The 23,730-nt window shown below is 53.6% G+C and overlaps 1 protein-coding gene across 2 annotated transcripts in view; it reads right to left on the bottom strand.

The window, feature by feature from the left end:
- KLHL29 (kelch like family member 29) overlaps positions 1-23,730 on the bottom strand; it is a 387,365-nt gene that overhangs the window by 268,770 nt on the left and 94,865 nt on the right. For both annotated transcript variants that reach the window (XM_075557057.1, XM_075557058.1), the window contains exon 2: positions 16,800-16,907. The gene's annotated coding sequence lies outside the window, so the exon portion shown is untranslated. The remainder of the gene's footprint in view (positions 1-16,799; positions 16,908-23,730) is intronic.

Here is a 23,730-nt window from a genome sequence, read left to right on the forward strand (position 1 = left end):
CGCATAGCTGTAGCTTCTTAACTAGCCGGGAGATTGGTGGTTCTAATCTTCCCACCGAGGAAAGGCCTTGTGGATCTGCTCATGGAGGGGGTCAAAAGCCAAACACCAAATCCACTGCCGTCCCTCAAAGAGACGCCATAGGACACGGCAGAGCTGCCCCTGGGGGTTTCCGAGGCTGTGTCTCTTAGAGTGGGCTGGCGGTTCTGAACTGCTGACCTTGAAGTGAGCAGCCGGTGAGCATAAACATGACACTACCAGGGCTCCTCGTATACAGACTGTGGCCGTGGCAACCCTAGAGGTCAGTTCTGCTCACTAACGCCCAGGGCGGCCAAAGAATAGGGGAGGTTTGTTTTTGACTTTGGTTGTGTCAATCCGTCTCCTCGAGCGCCTTCCTCTTTGTCGCTGACCCTCTGCTCCTCTGTCAGTTTGTCCTGCTGTGGTGGCTCATGTGTGGCTGCGATGGCAGAAGCTTTGTCACCCAAGCAGGGTCACCCAAGGGGAACAGGTTTTGGGGGAGCTTTCAGACTAAGAATGGACTACGAAGAAGGAATGGGCAGTCTGCCTCTGAAGGATTCGTCACCAAAAACCGTACCAAAAGACAAACCCTCATGAAAGCCTGTTTTTTTTGGTCTACAAGGGAGCACAATCAGGTTGTGTGCCGGCATGTCAGGGAAGATGCCTATCTACCCCATATGACAGAGCCCAGTGTCCCAGAGGCTGTCCGAGAGTGGCTGTCACATCTCTTCTCCTTCTGCTGTGGGTGGGTCCCAAGCACAGACCCTTCAGCTAACGGCCACAGGCTTAACAAGTGTGTCAACAGGGCTTCTGGACAAAGCCCAACGTGGGAGTGGGGTGGGGGTGGGGAATCCCCCAGGAGCCTGCTTGAAAGCCCCCCTCTTTTTCCTTGGTGGACTCCCCTACTCCTTGAAGACCTCGCCCAGACATCACCTCCGGCAGTGAGCTCCCTGTGGCCTAGCCAAACCTTCACCACTTGCCTTGCACGTCTGCTGGGTGCAGGTCATCTCTCGGTATGTGCAGCCCCATCCATGCTGGCCTCCCTCTACAGTGACCAGCTAGCCTTGTGCTCACAGGAGGGCTTCCCCCCACCGTGAATGGGGCCTTGGTTCCCGGGCGGCCATGAAAGCTGCTTTCTCCGAAGGGGACAGGCTGGGGCGGCTTCTGAGCGCACACACAAGCATGGCAGGAGGCACGAGGACACACCCTGCTTCAGCAAGCTGCTGGAGACAAGCTGTTCTCCGTTTCCACTCAAAACAAAATGGGGGGGGGGGAGGGCTTAAATTGCAGCAAGAGAGATTTAGGTCAGATAGAAGAAGAGCCGGCAGGAGCCATGGGGATGGGGACCCAGGAAGTGATGGAATTTCCTTCCCTGGAGATCTCTGGGAACAGGCTCTCATGTCAGGATGACCCATCCCAAGGGCTTGCTGCCAGAGGAGGGGAAGGACGAAGGAGGCCCAGCGGGACAGCACTGAGAAGTGCCCCCAGCACCCCATCACTGGGAGCAGGGAAAATTGCAAGTGAACACCTTCGGTAGAGAGCAGCGTTTCTTGGGGGCTGTCAGCGTATACCATCCACCTGTTATTGCCCACGGAAATGCCATGCGCAGTCTCGTGACCAGAGCTAACTTCTTGCCCTCCTTTGATGGCCGGGCTGAAGCATAGCTCCCCCACAATACTAGCATTGTTTTCTGCTCTTCTATCCATAGCCAGGCATAGAGAGGAGCGAGGTGGCCAAGCCCTCTGGGGAGGGAGAGCTTTCTGAGCTCCTGGGAATGGCAAAGCCGTGTCTGAGGCCAGTGATGCTAGAGGGTGGAGGGAAGGGAAGTGGGAAAGGCTGGGGGTGTCATAGAAGCCCCTAACTCAGGCTTCAGGATGCACCTCCTCTTCTGGGGGCAAGCAAGAGGACAATGGAAACCCAGGTCGTCTCCAAGGGCAGCCCACGTCAGATGCAGAAAGCCTGCTCTCTGGCCACTGGCTGCAGACATCCAGCGTTCCACGTATGGGGGGTGGTTCACGGTTTCAAAGCAGCGGTTCCAGCACCTCTCCCTGTCCCCACGCTGGTGTCCCATTCTGGCTCTCTCACTTCTGATTTACAGGGTCTGACACGGGACTTTGGAAGTCACCTTCAAGCCTTCCTTGGAATGCAGTGATGTGAAAACAATCCAAATAGAGAGGCTGCTGCTCTCTCTGCACCCACCCACTCAGGTCTCCGCCCCCAGCCACTGGGGCTCTGATATCCACACTGAGGTGTCCTGGTCAGGGCTTCCAAGGGCTCCCTAAAAACTAGGTGCTGGGGGAGTCTTTTCTCTCTCAACTGGGTCATGTGTGTGCACTGTTGGACTTTCAGTGACTGACTTTTCAGAACTTGAAGCTCTCCTTCTGAGGTACTTTTGCGGGCCCTTGAACCTCCAGCCTTTGGTTAGCAGTAGAGGGCTCTCTGCTGCCGTTGGTTGCTGGGAAGTGGGCCCAACTCACAGAAAGCCCAGGTACAAGTGGCTCAGACCCAGAGGGTTTCCACTGGCTGACTGAAATCCTGAGTTGCTAACTACAAGGTCAGCGGTTCAAACCCACCAGCCACTCCATAGGAGAAGGATGAGGTTGTCAGCTCCCATAAAGATTTATAATCTCATAAACCATACACAGGGTCTCTATGAGTCAGAGGCAACTCTCCAGCAGTGGAGTTTTCATATTTGTTTGGATTTTTTAGACATCATTACCCACCAGGCCTTTCACCCAGGGGAAATCAAAGGCCTCATTGGAGTTGCTTGGTTAGTTAACAGCATCTGCCTACTGGGGTGACCTGTGTTTGACAGGGATGGCTCCCCCAGTGGCTATCCACACTGGCCTCCTGCTGGGCCAGCGGCTTAGGCCCCAAGCCAAATTCCCAGCCCAGATTCCCAGGAAGGTAGGGGTAGAGATGTTCCCTTTTTCCCAGCCTGGATGGATGCCTGAGTTTAGGAATGGCATGGAGATGGTTCCACCGAACAATGCCGGGTTGGGTGGAGGGCCACCCAGCAGTTCATTCTAACTGTGGAACCTCGTTTGGCACCTGGGCTAGAAATAGCTTATCTGCAAACCTCAGAGTTTATTTTTGTGGCAAAATTTGATTTTCCAAGCAGCCTGTCTCCTTCCTTACCTTGCACCTGCCCCGGTGGCCAGGGCTGCCAGGGACAGTGGTGAGGCTGTGTCCTACACAAGGGCACCTGGCCAAGGCGGAGGAGGCTGATGCCCTGCCTGCAAAGCTTTGCCACGTGCCCTTGGGTAGACCAGGTGCTTGGGCCAGGGCCCTTTTCCTGCTCGGCACAAAGGCATTGCGTAGGCCAGTGGGGCCCTGCCGGGATCCTGTGCAGGCAGAAGCAGCACAGTGTGTGTTTGTTGACTGGCTGAGGGTGGGAGGATGCCCCCAAACTTGCAGACTTCAACATCCCTCCTTCCCCCCACCTTGTCCATGATCTTATTTACTGATACTCAAACGAACTCTCAGGTTTGGGGCATCTCATCATAACCAGATCTCTCTGACAAGAACGACGGCAGTCAGTGCCTGCGGAAGCTGTAGGATGAATTCCCAATGCAGGAAGCAACGAGAGGGTTTTTCCAACCTCATGCATTTCAGCACTTGTTGGCACCCATCATGCGCACCGCTCTGGGTCCGGGATCGGCAGAGAATGGGCAGGAGAACCTCAGGAGCTCGCATTCCCATGGGGAGACTAGCACGCGACGGCATCCCTCTGATCCGATGGAATTTATGCCAGTGCATGGAAGGGACGCATGGAAGGAGTTGGAATTGACTCAGTCCGTCTGTTGTTTTCGGATTCGTTACGGACCCCGAATAAAAAGACCAAAGACGAATGGATGCATTTAAATGATGGCGCTCACGAAGAGTACTGAAAGCGCCAGGGGCTGCCAAAAGCACAAACCAATCTGTCTTGGAAGAAGCACAGCAAGGGTGTTCCTTAGAGGCGAGGACGGGGCGACTTCGGCTCATGCACTGTGGGCGCGCCCGGAGAAGTCCGGGAGCAGCGACACAGCGGAAGGCCCGGACGAGCTGGATCGACAGTGGCTGCAACCACGGGCTCACGCAGAAGAACCCGCGAGGATCAGGTGGTGTTTCCTTGTGTTGTACCCAGGGTCCCTGCGGGTCGGGACCGGCCGGATGGCCCCTCACAATAGACACATGGAAGAGCGACTCACGACTCAACAAATATTTCTTGAGCACCTCCTGTACGTCAGGAATTAGGTCACAGCAAGGGCCACGTGAGATGAAAATCCTCAGGCCACAGCTGACACTTAACGGGGATGAGCTAAGCCACTAACTTAACTCGGTCCAAGTTGCAGGTAGGGGTCACTTGAAGCTGGAAACTGAGTTGTCCTTTTGTGCATGTGGGTACAGGGGGCATTTCAGGCTGTGGCAAAAGCCCGTGTGCAAAGACCTGAGATCAGGGATCGCAGGGTACATGTGCTTAGGGGACCTGAAAGGCTGGAGATGCTGCTGGAAAGGCAGTGGCTCTGGGCTGCGATGGGTCTGGAAGTCCATGCTGGCTGCCCTCCTGAGGGGTTGCCCTCTCAGATAACGGGGGCAGAGCTGAAGACTCACAGCCAAGCCCCTTCTGCATTCCCTGACCCCCAGAGAGACTGCCTGCAACTCCATGCTGTGGATAGAGCCTGTCCCAAGCCCACTTGCTCTTAGAATGTCCAAGGCTAAATAAAGTCTTCTGTAGGGGTGCCACCTGAGCTGGTGTCACCGTGTGCAATAATGGATGTGGTCACACTTGTCCCTCTGCCACCATGGGTTTCCTCCCTCACCAGACCATTCGGAATGTTTATTAGCAACGTTAATCATAGGATAATACCTGAGAGAGTTGTACATTGCTTAAATGTAGTACTCTTTAGGGTATGTGAATACTAACAACAAAAGCAAGAGCGTGTTGTGCGAACAGAACAAGGATCTACATGTGACCTCCTCCCTGGGGGACAGACAACAGAAAAGTGGGTGAAGGGAGATGTCGGACAGGGCAAGATATGACAGCATAATAACGTATAAATTTTCAAGGGCTCATGAGGGAGGGGGGAGCAGGGAGGGAGGGGAAGAATGAGGAGCTGATACCAGGGGCTTTAGTGGAGAGCAAATGTTTTGAGAAAGATGAGGGCAATGAATGTACAGATGTGCTTTACACGATTGATGTATGTATGGATTGTGGTAAGAGTTGTGGTAAGAGCCCCTAATAAAACGTCTTAAAAAATCAGGAAAAGTGTGTGTCAGGTTGTATCCTCTCGCCAGACTTGTTCAATCTGTACCCCGAGCAAATCATCAGACACTGGGTGATATGAAGCAGAAAGCAGTATCAAGACGGGAGCCCCCGAAACGTGCGGGAAGGGAGACAACGGTGGTGTAAGATGTGATAATATTCATAACTTATAATGGATCAAGGGTCATGGGGTGCGGGGGAGGGAAAAATGAGGAGCTGATACCGAGGGCTCAAACAGAAAGTAAATGTTTAGAAAATGATGATGGTAACATAAGTACAAATACGCTTGATACAGTTGATATATGGAATGTTATAAGACTTATAAGAGCCCCCAATTAAATGAATAAAAAAAACCCAATGGGGGTAAAATAAAATATGAATAGGAAAAAAAGACTGGAAAAAGGTTGATTAACAAACTGTTAAATGCAGATGGTGCAGCCTTGCTGAGTGAAACTGAGCACTTGAAGCACTAGCTGGTGAAGGTCAAGGACTGTAGCCTTCTGAATGGGGTACAACTTCGTGTACGGAAGACTCAAGTCCTCACCACTGGACCGGCAGGTAATGTGATGATAAATGGGGGAAAGATGAACTTCCACAGGATTTCGTCTCCTTGGATCCCCTAACCAGTGCGCATGAACCAGCAGCCAAGAGATCAAATGACTCATCGTGTTGGGTGAATCTGCCGCACAAGACCTCTCTCAAGTGTTGAAAAGCAAGGGCGTTACTTTGAGGACGAAGTGTGCCTAGCCTGAGTCGTGATCGTTTCCATCAGGACATTGAATAAGAAGCACCGAAAAAGAAAGGATGCCTTTGATTTATGGCGCCGGTGAAGAATACTGAAAAGCCCATGGACTGCCAAGGGAACAAACAAATCTGTCTTGGAAGAAGCACAGGCAGAATGTTCCTTAGAAGCAGGGACGGCAGGGCTTCGTCTTACGTATTTTGGAGATAACGTCAGGACAGACCACTCCCTGGCAAGGGGCCTCAGGCGTGGTAAAGTAGAAGGGCAGTGGGAGAGGAAGGCCCTTGGCCGGATGGATGGGCACAGTGGCTGCGACAGTGGGCTCAGACACAGGGCCCGTTGTGAGGTCGGTGTTTCTTTCCTTGTAGACAGGGTCGGAATCATCATGATTGCAACTTACAACAACAACCCGATTGTTCTGCACAATCCCTTGTAAAATCTTCCTATGCTGAATTGCAGCCTTAGCTGTTACATTTTTAGTGGCTGAGAGGAAGCCTTACCCAGTTTTTCTTCTTCTTTCCCTTGAATGGGGACTTTGTTCTCCCCAAAAATTATTGAGCCAGATTCATAAATATCACCGACCACGATCTTCTTGCTAAGACACCAAGAAATAGGAGGGGGAAAAGAACCAAGCCACCCAGAAACAAAATAAAATAGCAACTCTAAAGACACGAGCCACAATGCGAACACGGTGCACGCTTGTAGTGTGTGCCGCAAAAACCACGCACCGACGGGCAGCTCAGACGGCAGGCTCTTTGAAGGTCGGAAAGTCAGTTAGCCTAGAGTTTTAGCCTTGTTTGATACACGTCAGCCGGGCCTACCAAAAACAATGCTTTTGCTCTTATAACTAACTACAGGAAATCTTTTCTTTTCAATCACACATTTCTGCTGAAACACAGCACAAAGATATTACCGACAGTGATTCTGGGGTCACTTCCTCTGGTAATGTCCCCGGGTGAAGTCTGCATCCCGGCCCCCCACCCCACGATGTCACTGGTCTCCTGACTTCTTTTGCAAACGATGTCATGCCGTTCACTCTTCTGGGGCATCAGTGGGCCCTTTGTGGGGCATTAGGCAGGGACTCTTGTCACCACTGATGAAACTGAGGGGCAAGCAGAAGTCGGGAGAGGGCCCCTGTCTTGCCCAAGGACAGGCAGTGAGTTAAGGCAGAGTAGGAGTCTCCTGGTTTCCAACCTAGAAGCTCCTTCTGCCCTGACATACCACAGAAACTGCCACGACTCGGCCTGTGGTCCAGAAAGCTCCGGACAAGTGCCTACCTCCCCCCAAATGCTAGGTAAGCGCGTGGTACACAGGCGAGTAGCCAATGGCAGAGCCTAACTAGACCCAGCCCCCATCCAATAAGAACACAGAAAGTCATGTCTGGGGCATCCTTCCTCCCACGCAATGTGACCCAAGGCTGTGGGGCCCAGGCAGAGCCAGGCTCCGCCTTCCTGCAGCACGCTGCCCGGGAACAGTACCAGCATCACCCCGATTGCTCAGAGTCCTCTCATCCCAGGCCACGCGGAGCTGCCAATACCCATCTTGCCGCTTACTTGTGAGTGAGCTGGGCGCTAAGAAAATGGGGGAGACTGAAGCCTCACTTGCAGAGCGCGAGTTCGCCGGTGTAAGACAGGCACAGCTTAGCCACCCTCACGGGGCCCTGCCTTTGATTTGTAGCAACTCATTTAGATAAAAGCATCTGGTTCATAAGGTAGCAACAACAACAAAAATCGTTAAAAGCATATTTCTGCTTTTACAAAGCACCTTCGTAACAGCACAGGAGGTAATAATTAACCTGCCCCCCTTCTGCGGGTCCACAGGCAGGCAGGTGTTTCGCGTGGGAGGGATGAAAGTCAGGACACAAAGAGTTGAGGTTCTTGGTGGGGTCCCTTCTCAGAGGAGCGGAGGCAGCCCCACCCGCCAGTCCCTGCCCTGCTCTCCCATTAGCTGGCAGGGGAGGCGTCCGGCCTCTCCCTCCCAGAATAAACAGCTTGATTATTTATTTAGCACCAGTTTACGGCTTTAATGCATCCAGAGGGCTGTACTGCGGTGGGCAGGTCCTGCAGCGCCTGTGTTTGGGAAGCAGACGGGGTGCCTCTGACTCCAGTTTGGAGTTTGCTGTGACCACGCCTATGCCTCCCCCTACACCCCTCCCAGCACCAGGATCGCACGGCCCATCCACACAGGCCCCTGCACTCCCAGTTTGCCCAGCATGCCCCCAGCCCCTGCCCCCAGCCCCTGCCTCCAGCCTCCCCACAGGCTCTCTTCCCATCCCTCCCCGTCTCCCGACAAAGGCCTCCCACACCACCAGCCTGTGCGGTGTTCTCTGCCCCGATGTCCTGGGTGGCAGCCACTGTGGCTGCTAACGGAAAGGTTACAGGTTGGAGCCCACGCAGAGGTGCCTGGCAACCGACTTCGGAAGAAACGAGAGACTCAATGCCGCCCAGCTTCCCTCAGACACTTGGGATGCCCGAGTCCATGCACCGGGTGGCTACTGGGTTCTCTATTTGGTCCCCAGGCAGTTCTTTCGCAGTGATGAGTGCCCACGGCCCCTCACCACTCGCAGGGAGCCACATCGGGGCAGACGGCAGCCCGCTGACCGGTGCACGTGACAAATGCTGGGCACACACAAGTCCTGGCAAGCAGTGAGGCTCCAAGGTTTCTGGGATGAAGGAACAAGGAATGTGGGTGTCACAGAATCATGCCTCGAGCCCATCTCACCTTCTGTGCCCGGGCTGGGGGCAGCCCAGGGGGCACCCTTCGCAGCGCAGTGAGGGCACTGCCCCTGGGCACCCACTCGGCCCAGGCCTGAGCCGTGCCGCCTCTTGGCCCTGCTCCGGGAGGAAGGGCCCAAGGTCGGGGCAGGCTCCAGCTCACAAGCTCGGCAAGTTTAGAAGCCCCCCCCTCACCCCCCTGTCCATTGTGCAGAGGACCGCTCCTCCCCTGCTCGCCGGTGCCCCATCGGAGTGTGGCACCGCAGGCTGGTGGGGTCCTCTTCCCACAACGCACCTCCTACTGTGTGACTTGGGGGTTCCTCATTTCACCTCCCTCTGCCCTGCTTTCTCCCTGCTTCTAACAAAACCTACCTGACGAGGTTGCCGCCGTGAGGCTTACAGGAGGGCACTGAAGAAAACGGAGCAGGCCACGAAATACGTTACTACACAAGGGTCTGCTGCAATTACTCATCGGAGGGGCTAGAGCAACCGCCGCCAGATGGGGAGTTCACGCACACTCTCCTCAGGACCAATCATGCTTTCAGGGACTGGACTGGCGTGCCCTCTATCAGCAGGGGCAACTGCTCTAGGGGGGTGTCCCTCCTTGGCCCCAGGGACCAGTTGGACGACCTGGACACAGGGGATGTTGGCGGCTCTTCTTGCTCACTTCCTGACTGCCCCCTCACTCGAGACCCTGGCCCTCCGAAGAGGACCTGGCCCCTGCCTCAGTAACCAGTATGGTCCAGCAGCCTGACCTTGGACTGTGGTCAGACAGCCATCAGAGGCCACATGGCCTGTCCCACTTGGGGCTGCACGGACTGGATTTGGACACTTCTCGGTCCCAGCTTCATATGGGTGGTGAGGGAGAGCCGGACCCATGGGTGATCCCCAAGGGCCTGCCAGGATCTGCCCCTGGGATGGCCCAGTGGATGGGGCTGCTTGCATGGGGTCTGCTGAGACTCCACCATTGGCAATGTGGCATCAGAAGGTACCCGGCCCATCCTGGGGGCTCCCGTCATCAGCCGTGATGAAGTCATGATCTGGTAAATAATGCATAACCCACGAGATGGGATAAGCTGCCAATAAGCAATAATCCACTTAGAGTGGCCTCGGCGAGAAGCTTCCTCCCCTAGCGCAGCACCCTCCTCGCCTCTGCTGCCCTTGGCAGCCCGCTCAGACCGGGCCTCCTCTCTGGGGCCCTCCCTCACCACCACGGGCCAAAGGGCACCTCCCTCATCCAAGCACCCAACGCCCAAATGAAATCCCCTGCCATGGAGTCCATTCTGACGCCTAACTCTCCCTGCCACCGAGTCGATATCGGCTCATAGTGACCCTAGAGGGGAGGGTAGAACTGTCCCTGCGGGTTTCCAAAACCAACTCTTTATGGGAGTAGAAAGCCCCATTTTGCTCCGGGAGGAGAGGCTGGTGGTCTCAAACGGCGGAGGCTTTCTGCTCCCATAAAGATTTACAGCCTCCCCACCCCTGGTGGAGCAGTTCTCTGCTCTTCAGGCTCGCTCTGAGTCAGAATTAACTCAACAGCAGTTGGTTTTTCTCATTTAAGCCCTGCCACCCAGCTCTGGGTGACATGAGAGATTACGCTCTTAGCTACCTTTTGCTATAATCCTTAGCCGTCATCACTTGTCTGGCCTCGCTATCTGTGTCTTCTTAGATAGACTGCCAGCCAGGGTGGGGGTGAGGTGGGGTGCTGTCTATTTCCCTTCAGGCTCCCCCTCAGAGGACGGGTCCTAAATGGTACTTTACGGAGGCTGCAGACCAGTTGCTCTAGCTGCCTGGCTTGCTGGCAACATTTGAAGGCCAAAGCAAGGGCCTGGCGAGTGGCCGGAGAAAGGATGTGGTCCAGACACTGTACCTGGACTCTGTGGCACTTCTCCTTCTCAGGCATAACCTTGCAGCCTGGTGGCCAGGCACCCGCTTCTCCTGTGCCAGCAGCCTGGCCCGTTTCAAAGCTCCACCCCCACCCCCACCCAGCTAAGATGCTCCACTCTGGGCTTCTCCTGGAGGGAGGGGCAGCAGACAGCACTGCACACAGCCCGCCTCCCCGAGGCCGGAAAGTCCTGACCATTCTCAGGCCACCCAAGCTGCCCTGAGTCCAAGTACCAAGGAGTGGCGGAGAGCTGCTAGACTCGGGCCCTGTCATCACCACACATCTAGGACGCGGTGGCAAGGAGCCTCTGTGGCCAGGCTGTGTGGTGCATGAGAACCACAATGGTTTCTCGGACGCTCATTTTCCAATAACTTGTGGTAACCAGCCTCTCCTACTGTGGAGGGAAGGGCGGCAGCCCTGGCAGGCCCAAGGGCAGGCAGGCGGGCCACCTTGCCGTTCTAGGAAACCACTTGGAACAGCCAGCACGCTCCCATTTCCTTATACCAGCACTGCCTCACAAGAGTGCCTGGTTCGGTCCTATTGGCTGGGACTCCTCTGTTCCTTTCCTGAACGACCCTGCTTCCAGGAATGGGGCAGATTCTATGCAAAGGGCTTCTGCCCATGATCTCAGCTTGGAGTTGGGTTGGGGGACAGAGGAGGATGTGCACAGCCCCGTCCTGGGCAGAGCTAAGCTCTGGCAAATCCCCCTCTGTCAGATCCAACGTCATCCCAGTCCTGTCCGAGAGCAGATGCTGTGAACTAACTCCCTCACTGCCCCCGAGTCGATTCTGACTCACAGTGGTCCTGCGGGGCAGAGTGGAACTGCCTCTGGGGGTGTCGGAGGCCGTGACTCTTTGCGGGAGGGTGAAGTCTCCTCTTTCTCAGAGATGAACTAACTAAACCTCCTTCAGGGGGCGTGGCGAGCTCCTGACTGAGCCCCACCCTGGGCTCATCAGAACCGGGAGAGGGCCCAGACTTCGGTGGCTGGGGCAGGTCTCCCACGGAGGTCTTGGGAAGGAGGTCTGTGCCAGGTAAAAGGCAGAGCCTTTCTATTCGGTTTGTTCCCACCTCCCTGGTTTCCAGGAGGAGCCAATGCTAATCCGAAGTAGGAAGTGAAGAAAAAGAGAAACAAGTGTGGGGAACGGAAGCAAGCAAGGAGAGGCACCAGCATGAAGCCCACCACCCAAACCCAAGCCAAGCCACTGTGCCAGAGTCAATTCTGACTCACGGATCGACGGGTCCCGCAGTTGCTCTCTGCCAGGATGTGTTCCTGGCCTCGATTGGCCACTGCAACCATCCCAAGCACTTTACAAAAATCCTATGTGTGCCCCCTGCCGCCCCCCAACCTGATACTGGGGTTTCGTCGATCTGGTACTGGCTATGGGGATTGTGAGGAAGGCAGCCAAGGTTGAGAAGCACCACTCAGACTCTAAGTCTTAGAGAGTTTTGGAGACACAAGTGGGAAGCTGATCATTCCCAGCACGGCTCATGGCATCTATGAGGCACTCTGCCCATGGCTTGGGAGAAGGGCGTGTCTGAGCTGAAATCGGAAACATTTCTGCCAAAGATCCTAGCAAAGGGGCACTGGTGATGTGACAGACACTTACACTGTCCATGAGTCAACTCCAGCTCACTGAGATCCTGTAGGACAGGGTAGAAGGACCCCTATGGTTTTCCAGGACTGTAACTCTTTTTTCCCTTTCTTTTCTTTCCTCCTCCCACCTCTCCCCCACTTTCTCTCTACCCTCCAGGTATCCCTACTCCCAAATTTGCACCCGAGGGGCGTACCTGACTGGGATTCCATATGATGAGAGCTTTCATCTGTACCAGTGTACACACTTTAGTCTGGCCAGAACTGAAAGGCAGGGCTGGGGTCATGATAGTGGGGGGAAGCGCCAAAGAACCAGAGGCATATTGTGTGTATCATCAGCGCTGTACTGCACCCTCCTCCCTTCCTTGTGACCCTTCTGTGAGGGGATGTCCTATTGTGAAATTATAACTCTTTATGGGAGGAGACAACCTCATCTTTCTCTCACAGAGTGGCTGTTGATTTCAAACTGCCGACCTTGCAGTTAGCAGCACCGTTGAGTTGAGGCTAACTCATAGTGACCCTATGGGCGAGGGCAGAACTGTTCCCGTGAGTTTCTGAGACTGCAAACTCTTCATGGGAGTAGGAAACCCCATCTTTCTCCCGAGAATCGGCTGAGATTTTGAACTCTTGACCTTGCGGCTAGCTGGCAGCCCAACACATAGACCACCTGGAAGAAGAGGCAAATTACATCTCATCCAGGAATACCGCTTCACAAAATCATCATAACTTCTATCTCGAGGTTTGGAATCCAGGGATGGGAGGGTGGAGGTGGCAGAAACCTCCGAGTTGAGATTTGTGGCTTCCTCTGAGGAAGCTCTGTTTTTTGGCTCAGTGAGTTCTGCAATGAACAGAACCATCCTATCTCGTGATGTTTGCACACATCCTACACTCAGCCCGGGGAGAGCAGGGGGCAGCTCCTGTCCTCCAGAAGCCCCGAGTCGGGAAGGAAGAGGAGAAACCCAAGGGAAGGGGACAGAGATTCACTGCCAAGCAGGGAGCAAAGGTGCATAGGCTCTAGAGAGGATGGTAACCACCCAGGGCTTGCTGCGAACTGGTCCTCAGGAATCCACTGGCAAAGTCGTCTGGCCCTCAGAACGGAGCTGCCCTCCTGGAACAAGGTGGGGGCACAGCTGAAAGAGGGGAAAGTGAGGGCTCCTTGGAGATTGATGGAAAAGCAGAGAGAGACCCTGTACGCAACCAACCGCACATGTGGCCGATAGAGGAGCTGCCGTGGCCAGAAAGAGGGAGGGCAGAAGCACACAGCCCACTGCAGGCAAGAGAAGACTCAGTTTCCCTGAGAAACCCGGAGGGGAGGTAGAAACGCTGGGGATCTGGAGGACAAAGGGAGCAGGTGTGGCTAGGCCAGGGTAGGTCCGGAGATGCACTGAAGATTGACAGCCTGGGCAGGACTGAGGGTCTGCTGAAGAAATCTGTACTGTTCAGGTTGGAAGTTATGCAGCTTCCTGGGGCTCTGACCACCCCGGTGGGAGAACAGTGGCAGAGGTTCTCAGGGTGAGGCCTCCACAGGCAGGCGTGGCCCAAAGACAGCAGAGGCCACACAGCTGTTTAATCTGTTGGTGAGCACATCAGTGAGAAGGCTTCCCTCCAAGCCCTTTCTTAGGGTGCAAGTCATGGAGGCGCTGGGGGGTCATAAAGGAAGAAAAGGAGGCCAGGAGGGTCTGGGGATCCCAGGGAAGCCAGGCTGTGAGAGGAGGGGAAGGACAGAGTGTGGTCAGAGAGGTCAGGATTGATTGCAGGAGGTGGCAGTGCAGTGCGTGTGGAAATCCAAGTCACGGCACCGTGGTCTTTGCCAAACTACCCTGAGACATTCCCAGTGTCCTCAGAGGAGGAGCAGGCAATCCAGGGTGCTTTATTTGTTTTTTGCTGAGGGCAGGGGCAGAGATGGCCTGGGTGGGTAGTACCGAGAGCCCCAGTGAGCTCCAGGTGAGCTCTCAGCATCAGAGACCAGCATCCACTTCACTACATCCAACAGCTTATTCTCCTCAGTGTCAACTTTCCACCCTGCCATTTCCATCCCGGCCAAGGGGCCACAGAAACCAGCTGGGTCTGGGTTTGTGCTCAACTACTAAACTAAAGGTTGGCAGTTCAAACCCACCTACTGGTTCAGGGTTAAAAAAAAGGTGTGTGTGTGTGTGTGTGTGTGTGTGTGTGTGTGTGTGTGTGTGTGTGTGTGTGTTCTGGTTCTATGAAGATTACAGGCTAGAAAACTGTATTAGGAGCCTTACCATGAGTGTGTGTGTGTGTGTGTGTGTGTGTGTGTGTGTGTGAGAGAGAGAGAGAGAGAGAGAGAGAGAGAGAGAGAGAGAGAGAGAGAGAGAGAGAGAGAGAGAGAGAGAGAGAGATCTGGTTCTATGAAGATTACAGGTTAGGAAACCTTATTAGGAGCCTTACCATGAGTTTCCTATCCTTTTGTAACAGGGCCTGCAAAGCCCAGTGAGCTGGCCCAGTTTCCAAAGAAAACGGATAGCTTGTTCCACTGGTCACCACAGGCCACAGCGAGGCCCAACAACCCTCCCACGTGCCTGGGTTTCCATGAAAGAGGGAAGAGAAACCAACACTAGGGTCACGTACAACTGCTGCTTCCAGGGACAGTGGCTGTGTGCTCAGGACACTCTCCTGCGAGCCCCGGGAGATGTGGGGTGGAAGTGGTGGAGGGGAAGGACCCAGAGATGAATCAGACATGAAACCCACCCTGCAGGAACTGACCTGACCTCAAGGCAAGGAAAGACATGCACGTTCACAGTGGAGACACCTGTTAGGCGGAGCAGAGACCTGAAGTCCCCCAGGGTGCCCCCAGCAGGAGTACCTGGTGAAACACCCTCAAGGGCAATCTTCCCACTGAAGGCACAGCTCTTGAAGGCTGACAGGGACAAGAGCCAGGTGCAGCAGGGAAGAGAATGGCCCAGAACAAGGTCACCTTGACCCTGAGTGCCATAGAAATCCCTCTGACGAAGCAGTCCACCTGGTGGTCTGGCCTTTGCTGCAGAGGGAGACTGGCATTCGAGCCACAAGCCAGCCCCTGGAAGAGACCAGGAGGCTCCGTCCAGGTCAGAGGGCACCAGGGTACGGTGTTGCCATGGGCCAGGGGAGGACGTATGGGGCCATCAAGCCTGTGCTCAGCAGGCACCAGGTCCGAGTGCCCTTCTGGAGCCTCAAGTGCCACAAGGCGAAGGCCTCAGCTGTCTCGAATCCCGGCACCTGCTCACCATCCTCCAACCTGCTTCACCCGGACCTTTAGCAGCAGGAAGGAGGGCGAGTGTCGACAACGTGAGCATCCTGGGCTCCGTCTCTTCTGCAAGCACATCCCCAGCTGCTTGGAGGCTATCAAGGGGGCTTTCATTTTCTTTGTGTGTGGCTGGAGTTCAGTGCCATTATGTCAGTTATGCACGACAGCATGCCACACTGCGCAGTAACCGTACTGCCCAGAAACACTGCTCACAGTAACCTTATGCACAGCACCAGGAAACCCTGCCCAGCCCCCGCCAGGCCATGCTTGGGTTCAATGGTGCAGTCTTTGCATCTAGTCTCTTCATAAAGCAGGCTCTGTTCACCCACTCCCCCCACCCTGACTCTCGGTTTGAGAATCCCGAATCAGTATTCTCAGCCAGACCTCTACAACGCTGTCCCAAGGACGATGCCACGATGCTTCAACAAACCTGTTTGTTGTGACGTTATTTGTAGTAATGCAATGTTTGCTATATGCGATGTGGCCATCATTAGGGCATCGATTAGTGGAATTACGTCCTGCTCATATAGCATGACATCTTTAAGAGGGTGAGATAGATTGATAGATACCAGCGTGGGAAGGTACCTGCGATGTACTGTGAAGTCAAAAATCGCCCATTGCCAAGCACTGCACATCGAGGGACCCATCTGCTGGCTGCCTGTGCGTCCAAATGCATTTTATGCACTGGATACCAAGTGTTAAAACGGTTCTCTCTAGAGAATACAATTCTAAGTGATGCTGATCATTGTAAGAACCATCTTTAAAAAAACCCTTTTTCAATGAGCAAACAACATTTTATTGATACTTGGGAATATCTTACGTATTGAAAAAGTCGATGGTTTGAAACCACTGGCCGCCCATAGGAGAAGGGTAGGCTTTCTACTCCCGAAAAGAGTCAGTCTCAGGCACTCACAGGGGCGGCGCTGCTCCATCCTACAGGGTCACTATTCGTGGGCATCGACTCGATGGCAGTGAATTTGATTTCTGGAATAATATCATTTTAATGAGGGAACACTAAATCATGAGGTGGGGAGGAAGAAATGTAATGTTTAAAGAACTTGAAAGTCACCCCCACTGCTGGACACCTCCAGATCCCACTGCCCTGGCGACACCTAAGGCCCAGGTGGTGAAGAAGGGCCAACAGGACTGTCTGAGGTGGACTCCAGGAGGATTGGGCCACGATAATGCAGCCACGCCCTGGGCGCCAGTGGACCGCACAGCTTCAGAGAATCTCACAGAACAAATGGGTGTGAGGCCCATGTACATTTTCCTCACTTGTCTCGGGAACTTGGTGCTGGTTGTGGCAAGGCCTGAGGCCTTTTCTGCTTGCAGAGCAAGTAGGCTGTGTGGGACCTACCTTGCGCCGTCCGTCTCGGGCAAGCTCAGGGTTTGTCCCCAGGATGGGAAGCTCTTGATGGACCCCGGCACTCAGAGCAGCATGAGAAGCACCAGGAGGCCAGGCAGTCTGGAAAAAAAAAAAAAAGGGAAACGGGGGAGAAGTGGGAATGAGGGAAGATCTAGTTTGAATTGTACAATCTCAGCTGGTTCCCACTCTTCGTGGGCGGTTGGCTGCGCATTTGATTTCCCAGGCCCTGATGCTGCTGAAGGAGCCCTGCTGGTGTAGTGGTTACAAGTTTAAGCTTTGGGCTGCGAGCCACAAGGTCAGCAGTTTGAAACCACCCAGCTGCTTCGCGGGAGAAAAGTGGGGATTTCTGCCACTGTAAAGACTTACAGTCTCAGGAACTCACAGGGGGCAGATCTACCTTGTCCTTTGGGGTCACCAGCAATGAGGTGGCATTGACTCAACGGCCCATGAGTGTGGTGGTGGAGTTTTAGTTGCTGTTGAGTGTGGAGAGTCTCATCTAGGAGGTGCCCAAGCCCTTCTCTGGCAAACCGAGGTCATGGGGGAGAGGTGGACAGCAGAAGACCCATAGCTCGGTCCCCAGTGCCCAAGTCCCCAGACCTGCTGCTGTCTAGCTGGTCTGAACCCTGGCAGCCTCCCTGTGTGGAACAGAACCGCTCCAGCGGGTTTTCGAGGCTGGGATCTTTTGGAATCAGATCAATAGGCCGTTCTTCCAAGGTGCCTCTGGGCGGGCTCGAACCCCCAGTTTTTCAGGTAGCTTTATGCTGAACCATTTGTGCCACCAAGGGTCTCCCCACCAAATACGAGCAAAACACAACAAACCCATAGCTACAGAGCCAACTAGCTACAGAGCGCGTTCTGACTCGGATCCACCCTAGAGAACAGAGCAGACCTGCCCCACAGGGTATCCCAGTCTCCATCTGAACAGAGGCCGACAACCTCAGCAGCTGGCAGGTGGGTTTAAATCGCCGACCTTCCAGGGAGCAGTCCCACCGTACCCGTGTGATGCCAGACCACCCCTCTCAATACACACCCCCTGCTGGAGCCATCTGCACTGAGTCAGAGGGAGAAACGTGGCACCCCCCCCAACATAATCCAACCCAAGAAACTCCATAAGTGAGGACATGGAGAAAGGCATTCAAGCCTTTAATCTGATGCTGTAAAGAGAGCAAGATATACTCCTGAATTATACAAACAAATCATTACTTCTTTTAGACAATGGCTAAGGAGACCTTCAGGAGGCAAAGGATGGGTTCCTTGGGGAGAATTTTTTTAAAAGGGGGGGGGAGATATAATACGTTGGAGAAAGAGGCTATCCATTCTAGGAGGCAGGGCTGTAGCCAGTACCCGCTTTCAAGATGTACCAGATGGGAAAGCAATCTTCCCGACCGGAAATGGCATCCTCTGCTGCCCAGAACGCATGGCTGTCATTACCTGGGAATCAATATATTTTTTGAACTGAATATATCATTATCAATTGATTTTCCCTTTTCCTCTTAGCACTCCAGAGTCCCGGGTAGTGGGGCAAAGCTTTAATGCGATACAGAGGATTTGGACAGGTAAATAAGTTACTGTAAACTAATTCCACCTTCTGGTGGAGCTTCTCTGTGACAACGTGACAGGTCTTTTCTCAGATCCTCTCAACCTCCGCTTTTTCAGCACATTCTGACAGAGACGCACGTACGCCGTATCAAATAGCCATTTTATTGCTGAAGGTGGCAAAAATACTCTTTTCCCCAAGGATAGAATGTTCCCTTTACGGTTAAGTAGTAACCTCTGCAGGGAAGTGGGACACTGTGGTCTGGCTTTTTTTTTTTAACCACCAAATGACTACAGGAGACTATGCAAATAAGGTGTTTGTGGGCCATCAAGGGGATTGGACAGCTTGCTAATATTGCAAATAAGGTGTGTGGCACTCTCGTGGGGGTGGAACCATGCAAATGAAGTATACAGAACTTCACTGAGTAAGGAAGACTGAAGAAGACTCACTGCATTTGAATTACAGTGCTGGCGAAGAAGATGGAAAATGCCACGGACTGCCAAGAGAACAAACAGATCTGTCTTGGAAGATATACAGCTAGAATGTTCTGTAGAAACAAGGATGGCAAGACTTGGTCTCGTGTACTTTGGACAAGTTATCAGGAGAGACACAGGGCATCATGCTTGGTGAAGGTGAGGGCAGTGAACCAGAGGAAGGCCCTTGACAAGACGGTGGACACAGTGTCCCCAACAATGAGCTCCAGCCTAAGGACAATGGTGACAGCATGGCCTTGCATTATACAGGGTCTCTGGGCGTCAGCAGCAACTCGATTGCACCACCAACGAGGGGATTGGCCGGTTTTGCCATACCAGTAGGGTTACATTGAGCCATCCGGCCTCAGCATCACTAAGAAGAAGAAATGGGAGTGGGTCTAGGTTGCTTGCATTGAGACCCTCCTAGACTCAGGTGACCAGGACACAGAGAGCAGTAATATGGAGACTGGGCATGGTGGCGAGAGGCAGTGGCACAGAAACAGCAGCAGCAGAACTAGATGACTGAGAGGCGGTGCAGTGGGCTTCCAGCCTACAGAGCAAGGCAGCTGCAATGGGAATCCCAACCCACAGAATGAAAGACTTGAGCACCTTTGGCAGGCGGCTTGCTGGTGGAGTGAAGTGGCCCCAGACACGTACTGGCTTTCCTCTAAGTAGGGCAGAAGCTGGACTGAGGGGCGGAGAGGTCAAGGGCCAGAAAGCTGCCTGGGGGCACAAATGCGAAGCTGTCCTGATGAAAGAACTATATCCTGAGCTGTTGCTGATTCTGAATTGTGACCTATTACCTCCCCAGTAAACCCCCCAGCTGTGAGTATTGTCAGTGAGTTCCGTGTGGCCTCTGTAATGAATTGGCGAATCCGGCAGTGCTGGGGAGGGATGACTGCAGTCAGATTGGCAAGCGGTTGGAAAGAGGAGGCACCAGGCAGCTTTCTGTTTCACAGGCATCAGCCGGAGGCTGTTGATCTTGCTTCTCCTTCCCTTTCCTGCAGTTAGAGGAAGCGTTCCTGCCACACCATTAAAAAAAATCACTTTATTGGGAGCTCTTACAGCTTGGATCACAACCCATCATCCATCTTGTCAAGCACCTGTGTGCACCTATGTTGCCATCATCATTTGCGGAACATTTTCTTTCTACTTGAGCCCTTGATATCAGCTCATTTCTCCCTTCCTCCCTCCCTTACGAACCCTTGATAATTTATAAATTATTATTATTTTTCATGCCTTACACTGACCTCTGTCTCCCTTCATCCACTTTTCTGCTCTCCATCCCCCTGGGAGGGGCTTCTATGTAGATCATTGTGATCGGTTCCCTCTTTCTCCCCCCCCCCCCACCATCCCCTTCCCCTCCTGGTATCGCTACTCTCAGTATTGGTCCCGAGGGGTTTATCTGTCCTGGATTCCCTGTATTTCCAGCTCTGATCTGTACCAGTGTACATCCTCTGGTCTAGCCCTATTTGTAAGGTGAATTGGGGTCATGATAGTGGGGGGGGGAGGGTAAGCATTAAAGAACTAGAGGAAAGTTGTATGTTTCATTGATGCTATACTGCACCCTGAATGGCTCGGTTCTTCCTTGTGACCATTTTTATATTGAAGCATGGTAAGCCGAGGTCACCTTGTAACTCTGACCCAAGAGCCTAAAGCCCCGGGTCGGTCTCCTTTTACCCAGCCTTGTGGCGCACGGGCTTACGCCGATCCCCTTTTGCTACACGGCGCTGACAATACCGGCGACAACCCCAAGAGCGGTGCTGTGTTTGGGACACGTCCTTGGCAGATAGGTGCTGGTGAGGAGAGTGGTCGCGGCACCGTGGGATCCTACACCAGGATCGCATTCATTCTCTCACTAAATAGTAACTGAGTGCTGGCCGCGGCTCCGGCACCATTCCAGGGGACGAGGACCCACCAGTGAAAACTACAGAGAGGCATTTCTTTCCTGTGGAACTCCTATCACGGGCGGAAACAGTAGGTAAAACGATGAACAAATCTGTTCGAACAATATTTTATGTTCCAAGGTTAAAAAGTGCAATTTCATAGTCAAGAAACTGAGCAGCGCCCGGAGGATGCGTGTCTGTAGTTTAAATGGGGACATTAAGGTAGACGCCGCTGAGAAGATGCCATTTGCAGAGGGGTGAGCCAGGCCGTGACTGGGGGAGGCGCACTCCAGGCCGAGAGGACAGCCGGTGCAGCTCTGGATGGGGCGTTCAGGGCCAGCAAAGAGGCCCGCGTGTCCGGCTGAGGGTCACTGCAGGAGGAGGTGAGGCCAGAGAGGCACTGAGGATGCAGCCCAGGCACTTCCCTAAGTAAGCGGCCAAAGACCCTGGCCACTCTCCGGTTCCCTTTGACGGCGTGTACACATGGTGTTATAGCTCTGTACCCTGGAGAGTCATCTGACCTGTAGCAACCCCCCCCCCATCACGGAGACTCTCAGACTCCTGGGGAGCTTCAGTCACTGCAGCTCTGCAGACCAGTGGGGCAGGGGGTGGGGTCAGTGTCTCCCCAGCCGACTCCACGGTGTTCCTCCACTGACGCCTGTGTCCGCAGCTGGGGGCTGGAGTGAAGGGGTGGAGTGGGTGGGCACACAGCTCTCTCTGATCTCCGAGGCACATGTCTGCCCCTTGTCCCCCAAGGCTCAGAGGGGTAACTACCCTCCTCTGCAGCTCTGGAGTAGCATGCTGTTTGAGGTTTCTTCGCACATGTTGGTCAACCATCTCTTCAGTCAACACTCTGCAAGTGAAACCTCTGCATGCATCTAGTCCCTGTTAAGAGGCGCCCTGACACGCTTACACGGAGGGTGAAAGGGAGCACTCTGGAGGGAGACAAATCTGAGGGCAAACCCCAGCACTGCCGCTTGTTAGCTTGGTGGTAGTGTGGGCAGCCGACTCTGAGCGGGCTCTGAATCGCAGTGACTTATGTGTTGACCGAACAGAAGGCTGTGTGGCCTTGCTCCGTCTCCATGACCTTGTCTGAACCACGCCTGAACCCACTGTGGAAAGGCGTCGGGGTCAATCCATCGTAGGGAGGGTTTCCGTCATTCCTGACAGTCTGCTTTATCAAATATGATGTCCTCGGTCAGGGACCAGTCTTTCCCGGCGATACGTCCGAAGTGAAGCTAGACAAACCCTTGTCAGTCACACTTCTCATGGCTATGGCGACGCTATCTTTTCAAAGGCAGTTTGTCCTTTCTCTAGGCAGTCCATGGTATAGTCAGTATCCCCTGCCACCCCCACAACCCCACAGCCTCTGTCTCCATGTCATTGGCCAGCTCTCATGTGCAGACGAGGCGATCAGAACAGACGACGGCCCAAGGGCTTGGGTCAGGCTCACCTTAGTCATCGAAGCGGCCTCTTTGCTTTTCAGAATTTAAAAGATTGTAGGCAAGTCACTTAGAGCCTGTGAGCCCCACTTCCTGTCTTAAAAACTCGAGTGGCATCACCACTTCAGTCAATCACCCACTCCAAGTCTCAGGGCAAGAAGCGCGTCCTTCGTGGCCGCCGTGGCCCCCGCCAGCAGAAAATGCTTCCCGGGGAGGGTTTCTTTCAGTTCTCAGCTCCCATTTGGCGTTCATCCCTGTCCCAGTGGCTTTATTTCTGTTTCTGCTTCTTGGTTTTCTTGTTTTCCTTCCCCAGTTCCTACTGCTTCTCTTCGCAGGCAGATCCTGGGCACGCTGAAACCGGGTACATTGCATTATGTGACCCTCTAATTCACACTCTGCACCACATGGTACAATAGATCCTCGACTCATCATCTCTTATCTTTAAAAGACCTATTAGTTACATGCATGCAGCAAAATACGTCCCACATGACATGTCAAGTGATTTGCAAAGGAGGCACTATAGAGAGCTTCATCATTTTTGCTCCCAAGTGAGCTCTGTTGAAATCCTGAGTTTCCAAAAGTCGGTCATGACCTTGAAGGACGACTCTTACGCTCAAACCCAGGAAACCACGGGGAGCTGAGTTTGATTTTCCATCGTCAGGAGAGCTAAGTGTTCTCTACTTTGGGACTTGTTTATGTCTCTGATCAAATTGGTCCTTCCCCAACCACACGCCATCATTAGCTTCACGTTGTTAGTGTGTTTTTAATGACATGAAAAAGCCCCAAATGGGGAGCTCCTTAGTTTCAAAACTATTAACAAAACCAAACCCAAACAAAATAGACAGCTGTTGAGTCAACAGCTGACTCATGGTGAAACCCTATACAGGGTATGATAGGCTGTAAATCTCCATGGAAGCAGATAACCTCATCTTTCTCTCAAGAAATGACTGGCAAATTTGAACCACCAAGGCTTGGCCCCCAGGGCTACCGGGATAATATTCAGTGACTGTATGTGCAGGTGTCTGTGACTCACCTTCTTAGGGTATTTGATGATGTAAGGTGTCATCAATTCTGTTCTGATTCAGAGTGACCTTATGCTCCACAGACAGAACCACTGTCTGCTCCTGAACCACCCTCACCATCGTGCCTGTGTTTGAGCCCACTGTGACTGGCTGCTGTTGATTCTGTCCCCTACTCATGGTCACCCACGCAGAGTCACCAGATGTTTTCCAGTTCGGCCTGCACCCCATGAGCTGCTGCAGATAAGACCTTGGCGATTCACAGGGCTTTCACTGGCTGAGGTTTGGGGAAGTAGATCCTGGGCTTTCTTCCTGATTGATCTTAGTCTGAACACTGTGCTGAAACCGGCTCAACATACAAGTCCCAGTGACTAACAGGTGGTGGGTAAGGTTGAGGTGCACTGGCCGGAACCGAACTTGGATCTTTTGCCTAGGTGAGAATTCTACCCCCGAACCACCACTGCTCCCATCTCAGGGTATTTAAGGGGTGCTAAGTGAGTGTGGAAGGCGTTCTGGGGGTATTGTGGGCACAGTGTTGGGCTGCTAACTGAAAAGTTGAACTTCC

This window comes from Tenrec ecaudatus, chromosome 8 (genome assembly GCF_050624435.1).
Source record: "Tenrec ecaudatus isolate mTenEca1 chromosome 8, mTenEca1.hap1, whole genome shotgun sequence".
NCBI classification, from domain to species: domain Eukaryota; kingdom Metazoa; phylum Chordata; class Mammalia; order Afrosoricida; family Tenrecidae; genus Tenrec; species Tenrec ecaudatus.